The following is a 7,630-nucleotide window of genomic DNA, read 5'->3' on the forward strand; positions in this document are numbered from 1 at the left end:
GAGTCTCTGATCTGTTGTTCACTGAAGGAGCTACAGTGCACTCTCCTACCATGATTGTGGGTTTCTGAATCAGTCTTGTAATTCTGTCATTTTAAATTTATGTATTTTGAAGCTATGAGATTAAATAAACTGATAATTTAAAAATTGTGTTTATTTTTTAGAGAGAAGGGAAGGGAGGGAGAGAGAAATATTGATGCACAAGAGAAACATTGATTGGTTGGCTAGGCATGTGTCCTGATCAGAAATTAATCTGGTGACTTTTCAGTTTGCAGGACAATGTCCAACCCACTGAGCCAAACCAGGCAGGGCTGATTTTTGATATTTTATAAGTTCTGCAAATTGTTTCTTATAAAATGACCATCTTTCTCTCTAGCAGTGAATGTCCAACTACTCATCAACATACTAGCAAATAATTATTTAGACCTTAATATTAATTGATAGTATTTCCTGAAACTTTGTATCTTTTAAGTTATTTAGTCCCCACAGTGATACCAAGGGAAGGACTTTCATTATCTTCAGTTCACAGAGGAGGAAACTGAGGCCCAGTAGATGAGGTGAAAGAACCAAGGTTATGCAGGTGGTAAGTGACAGAGTCTGGATCCACATGGTCTCCACAGTGCTTTACCCAAGGGAGCTATTCTTCATTTTCACCTGTTGTCACAAAGTTCTGTTTCTGCGTTTTAACTGAGGTATAACTTATGTTACAGTTCATAAATTTTAGTGCCCACCTTGATGAATTGTACATATGTCTGTACCATTCACATCAAGATGTAAAATATTTTCTCTCCCAGTCTGTGAGTCCCATCCCCAGAGGTAACCCATGTTCCATCACCATAGATTTGTTTTCCTGCTCACAGAAATGAAACCTCAAGTATGCCCTCTCGTGTGTTTTATTCACTCAGTGTCCACGAAACTTAACTTTGTCACTTTATAAGTACTTTATTCTTTCTAAAAATTGCAGTGTAATATTCTGTCATGTGAATATACCACAACTTTGAAGTTCTAGTCTTTATGGACGTTGGATTCTTCCCAGGTTTTGCTGTTATGAGTGACGCTGCTGTGAGTGTTCCTGTGGGAGTCTCACTGTGGTCACATTCTCATTTCTCTTGGGTAGAAACCCAGGATGGCACTGCTGGGTCACTGGGTAGGCATATCTTTAGTTCGAGTAGATAGTGCTGAACAGTTTTCCAAAAATGGTTGAAGCAACTTATACTTCCCTCGTCATGAATGAAAGTTTTATTTACTGTGCATCCTTGACAGCACATGCTACTGTCAGTCCATGTGATTTTAGCTGTATTAGTGAGTAAGTGGCTTCCTGTGTTCTAATTCACAATTTATGGGGGCAGGTGAATAGTGATGTGGTAGATGGTTGCCACAATTCCTTCCATCCCTCCTTGAAAATCTTTCTTCAGTGTGACTCTTGTGTTCCTATCAGGAGATGGAGTATATTTCTGCAGTCCTTAAAGGGAAGTTTGATGACATGATTTGTTTGGCTAATGGAACATTATGAAACATGAGGGAAGGAGAGGCTTGAAAAACACACATTGGGGTTTGCCCTCTTTTCTTGAGAGCAAAGTGTGAAGAAGCCTGGGTCGGCCTCTCACATGGAGAGGGGTGTTTTTCTGGTGGTCAGTACCAGCCAACAGACATGCGAGTGATGCCATCTTTGATCATCTGTCCCAGGGAAGCCACCAGGTGACTGAGTTGCATGAGCGATCCTAGATGAGGCTGTCAGAACTGCCCTGCTGAGCGCAGCTGAAATTGCTGACTCACAGGATTATGAGTACATGAGGTGGGCAGGTAGGGATAGAGAACTGATAGAAGTTAGTGTCAGGAGGCTGCTGCAACAACACTGAAATGGTGGCATTGACTTTACAATTTGGCAGCAAGAAAGCAGCTGAAAAAGAATGAAAAAACTTAATGTCTGGAAACACAGTGAACAAACTGCTTCTCAATGTTAGGGAAAGGCTTCAGTGGTATGGAAACCACTGGCAAAAATAACTTCAGTAACTTGGAAAATAGAACATGTACCTAATGAACTTGTGGATATGTCTGAGAGGGAGGCTTTCTCCCGCCTCTGGCCCTATGCTCAGTCTTCCTCATGGCTGACCAGTGGTGGCCCAAGAAGAGCCTGTGAGTGGGTGAGAACTCACACCAACCTGCACTTGGCCTTTAGCAATTGGTTAGGAATTTTAGCAGAAATCTTACCCTCTTGTCTGGTGGCACTGTCTTCATCCTGTGCTACAGGTGAGTCAGCACTCTGTCCACCTCTCTTCCCCTAGGTGTCAGGCTAGTCAGTTGCTTGTGGCTTGAGCTTTCTGCTGGTGCCAAGAAAGTTATGTTTTTATGAATTACTCAGCCTTGTCTTTTTGCTGTGGTGGCAGCAATATCCACTACATTTCTAAATCCAAAATGGAAGACAGAGACAGGGTTCTCTCTACATTCCACTGTTTTTAGAATTATTTATTGGACTTGATCATTTTTCTGTAAGTTCCCTGAGGTCAGAGACCGCATGAACCTTGTTCAGTGTGACTGACTTCCTTTAAGCCTAGCCTGTGCTGGATAGAAAATAAGCTTTTAATATGCTTGCTGGGTCTATGTGAATTTGTATGTGGGCAATGCTACCAGGTGGAATATGTGTGGTCTCTAAGCCCATAAGGCTGCAGATTTCTGTGGGCTGCTTCCTCTCACTCTCATGGTGAAAGCCTCTATCTCTGAAATCCACCACCCCGGCAGCCTCTACTCAGAGTGGAGAGAACATAGTGCCTGGCATTCACAGGAGATTTAATACTAGGTGGTTCTTAGGCATCTGGGTTAGCCTGAGGCTGTACTCTTAGACTGTGTGATGGGAGAAATGGAGTGTGTGTGAGGATCAAAGATCATCTTAAAAGACTGCTCCACCTGTCAGGCCTTCAAAGGGCACTTTGCCTTAAGAGGGGTACTTCTACAATCTGAACTAGAAAGTAGGGAAGCATACTGGAAAGGCAGGTAGCAGGTAGTAGTCAAGGTAAGCAGGGTTTTACATAATGTTTGCAGCTCTCATTGTGCTATTATGTTTATTCCTTTTTATTTTTGCAATGAAAGTATAAAACTTTGCTGATCAGAAAAGCCATTGGTTGATTCATGTTACTAGATTCGATGATAGTCTACTGAAGTACATGGTAGCTAAGAGGAAATACCACCAGTAGAGTATATTTTCAGTTATTTTTTAAAAATCAAAATGTTTATGTCTGCTCAAATATGTTCTCACACAGTCTTTTTGCCTCCATTCACAGTATCTTTCTCTGAAAAGTATTTTAGTTAAGGTTCTTCAGTCAGGAAAAAAGCCATCCTCATTTCTCATGGAGACTGGGATACTGGTGCTGCTTCCCTATGTGGATGGCAGAGGGGAGTGGAGGTGAGAGACTGTAGGCAGCAAGTGCGTTCATCACAGGGATTTCACACCAGCTCTGTGCAGTGCCAGGTGAGGGGAACAGTCCTGGATTTGGGTCCTGTGTTTCCCACAGTAGGATCCCTCAGGAAGGGACCATGCCTTTCACTGGAAGATTGGTGGGCTGAGGGTCAGTCTGCCCAGGCTTTGTCTCTTGGTCCCTCAGAGTCCTTTGGTCACCTGACCTCTTCAAATTTACATTGTTTTGTCCCTCCACCCTTTGGCTCCTATTGCCCTGATTCCCCAAATCAACTAGCTGCTGGACTATAGGCTGGCCTTCAGGGATGCTCAGACTCCAGGAATCCCAACCCAAGTCTAGTCAAGTCCTGCCCAATGGACTCCTGAATGCCCAGGTTGACAGATTCCCATGTAGGGAGAATCCCAGCCCTTGCCAGTGTTCTAGCCATCTTTAAGTCTCAGAAACCTGGACCTGTGAACTTCTGGTTCTGGGTTCAGACTGCAGGACTTTTGGCTTGGGGACTCTAGAGATATCTGACTTCTGGTTTTGAGACTCCAGCAATGGTTTGACTCCTCAGGAGGGTGCAAGTTGAGGCTGTGATTCTCCCACATCAGCCCCATGACAGCCATGTCCCATGAATGTGGGGTACGAATGATGATGCTCTCAGGATCACCCCAATGTTGGCAGCTTGAAGGAAATTGCCCTTTCTTCTTTGGCATCTGGCAGCCTGCTTTATTTTTCTGTGAGAATGAATTTGCCCAAGGAGTTTCAAATTGCAGAGGTGGATGTGGAGACGAAGTAGAGACTTGGCTCCCAACACAGAGCAGTCTGGGGCTTGTGCTGACCTCCAACTTACTCCCTCCCAGACACACAATTCTCCCAGGTGCTGGACTACAAAACATTCTTCCCCTAAGATTCTTTTGTGGATGTCAAATGCTCCCATGGTAACATTCACATTTCCTAGCCTGGCTGTGAAGAATCATAGTCATGTGATCCCAGTTACTTATCTGGAAGGAAACCCATCTCTGAGATGGTCCTTCCTTTCATCCTTCAGCCCACAGTGCTTATTGGCTATTTGATCCTCAGGTTTCATCTTAAAAATAATGCCATAAAGTTTGTAGTTGATGACCATCTCTGTGTGTGGCCAGGCACAGAGGTAGGTAGCTACCCAAGTTGCTTTCTTTTTCATTTCCTTTTTTTTTTTTCTTTGCATCCACTCTGGTTTTATACTAATTAAACAATAGAGAAAGAGCAGAGGCTTTGCCAGTAAAGAGCCAAGGATCTGATTTCTGGCCCTGCCAGTGACTAGTTTTTTGATATCAGACAAGTTTTCCTATTGAATGGCCAGTAGACTGACGCTCATCTTACAAAGAAGGAATGCTTTAGTGAGCTAGTTGTGAAGCTTCCTTTTGGGGGAGACAGCTACATGCTTTTCTCCCTTATCAATAGGAAATGTAAGCTACCACCAAATAGGCTGGCTATATAGTCACTGGTAATGCCAAGAATAATAAGCAGAACTTTGCCCTGACTGGTGTAGCTTGGTGGATTGGGCATCATCCTACAAACCAAATGTCACTGGTTTGATTCCTAGTCAGACCATATGCCTACGTTGTGGGCCACGTCCCAAATTGGGGGCAGGCAAGAAGCAACTTGTTGATGTTTCTCTTGCACATCTATGTTTCTCTCCATATCTTTCTCCTTCCCTTTCCCTCTCTCTAAAAATAAATCAATAAAATCTTTAAAAAAAAATAAAAAGTAGAACTTGGCCCTGGCCACATGGCTCAGTTGGTTGGAGTGTTGTGCTGTATACAAAAAGGTCACAGATTTGATTCCCACTCAGGGGCACATACCTAGATTGTTAGACTGATTCCCCATTGGGCCATATATGGGAGGGATCTGATTGGCTTTTCTCTCTCTCTCTCAAGTCAATAAATATATCCTTGGGTGAGGAATAAAAAAAAAAGCAGATTTGTGGCTCTGATAAAACATGAGGAAGAAAGATCTATGGTGGATATTTCCTTTGTCAGCTCTTCTAGAAAACCCACACATATAGATTCTCACGTGGTTAATTGAACAGGAATATTTTTTACTTAAAATCCAAGGTAGAAAGTTCTCCACAGCTGGGCTTGATTGCCTCTGCACCATGAGAAGCAGCTATTTATGATTTCTCCCAAGTAGGTAGAATTATAACCACATGTATGGCCCATTTCAAACTATCTGGGAATGTTTGTGAACAGCAAAGGCTGATTAATGGTGAGGAAAGTCTGAATAGTGGCTACCTTGAGGAGAAGTGGAAGAAACTTTTGGGGGACTGGAAGTGTTTATGTCTTGATTCATTAAGCTGGGAACTTACGATCCCAGTGTACTTCCTGCACCTCATTGAATGTGCTCTATACCCAATATAATGTGAGAACTGTTTTATCCACTTGGAGAATCCCCTCCACCATTTTGCTTTTTTCCTGATTTGCTTTTGCACTATTTGGAGAAATGAAAGAATAACGGGAAAAAATAGGATTTTACTACATTTTTTAGCTTCTCAGAGAGAAGAGGCTGACACTCGGGTCAAGAGAAAGACTTGGAGCTTATATGGAGATTTTTCATCTTTCTACCCATTTGATTACTGCTATAGGATTGAGTCCCAGAGATCTATGATCTCTCCCTCACCAGCTGAGTTAACAAAAATATGGTTAATCTGTTGGTTCTTTGTGGACCATGGGATGATTTAAAGGACAATAGTATACAACTGAAGAGGACTTTCTTGAGATACTAACTTTAATTTCTTTATTCTTCTTTATCTCTGGTGCCTGTTAGAATAGCTCACATACAACAGGTGCTCAATACATGCTTTGTAGTTTGTTTCCTGATTTTGAGAAAACATTCATCACTTACTTAGTTTCAATGTTTATTAGCTTTCTATGGGAAATGCAATTTCTGACTAGTAGCCATGTTTATTGGGCAACTTCTGCATATAAAACTGCATATAAAACCTTCTGCATATAAAATACCTCCAGCACTGTTTCAGGCTTAGGTTGAACAGGGGAAGTAAGGCAGCCAAGAGATTAGAAGACTTCTTGCAGACAGAATGAGGATTCAGGCTATGTCAAACTTGAGGGTCTAGGGTTCATCACCCCCTTTTTCTACAGCCCCCCAAGTCCTTCCCTGAGGGCCCCCTCGTGACCATGGCTGTCTTAGGTCATCCCTCCCATGAGGAATCTTACCTGTCATTGGCTAACTGGTCATACACTGGGGACCAGACAGGATAAAGTAAAGTGTGCAGAGGCAGTGCTCCTGCTAGGGAGATAAGCTTTGTCTCCTTAGTGGCTTAGGGTCCCAAGGTCTCTCACTCAGCCTTAGCCATGGGGAGTTACAGCTTCTGAAACCAGGCAGGGTGGTTCCCAACAATCTTCCTGTCACTGGAACCCTGGGCTGGGATCCCTCATTCCTGTGATATCTTTTCCAGTTTTACCTGCTACATAAGAGTGTGGTACCAGCCTGTTTCACATCTCCACACTCTGCTCAAGTCTAGATGTAGTTTCTTCTTTAATTCTGTAGTTGTAGGACTTCCATTCAGCTTGATTTCTGATGGTTCTGAATGATGGTTTTTCTGTAGTTCGGTTGTAATTTTGATGTGGTTTTGTGAGGAGGTGTGCTGTGTTTACCTAGGCCTGCATCTTGAACCTTCTGATGGAATGTTCATGCATCTTGGTGGCAGTGACAGCTACAGGAATCTACACTTGATAATATGCCATGGACTGAACACACATTGTCAGTTTCTTGGTTTAGATATTGGACTATCATTACACTGAAATGCAACCCTTTCAGGAAACTGGGTGAAGGGCACACAGGACTTCTTGGTATTGTTTTTGCAACTTTCTGTGAATCTATATTTATGTAAAAGTAAAAACTTAAAAATAAAGAAGTTTGCTAATAGATAATAGGTATCTGTCTATTCTGATCTAAGGTCCTTGCAGGGGCAAAAACCAGTAGAGTAATTCTTCACAGTTGGGCATTCTTTCTATATCAGAAAGATGTAACAACCACCCTCAAGGAGGTTTCCATGAGAATATGAGTAATGCCATGCAAATAGTTAAGAAATAGAATTGTGAGTTTTAAAGAAGTTAGTGGACAAAATGGGGAAGAATCATCTAGATTAGCTGTTTCCTAAATCAGATAATCGAAGACATTGGTCACACTTAAAACAGGAAGCCCTTTTAACACACAGACCAAGGTCAGAGGCACTC

The sequence above is a fragment of the Phyllostomus hastatus genome, unplaced genomic scaffold (assembly GCF_019186645.2).
Source record: "Phyllostomus hastatus isolate PE091 unplaced genomic scaffold, TTU_PhHast_1.1 phas_contig_98, whole genome shotgun sequence".
Taxonomy (NCBI): domain Eukaryota; kingdom Metazoa; phylum Chordata; class Mammalia; order Chiroptera; family Phyllostomidae; genus Phyllostomus; species Phyllostomus hastatus.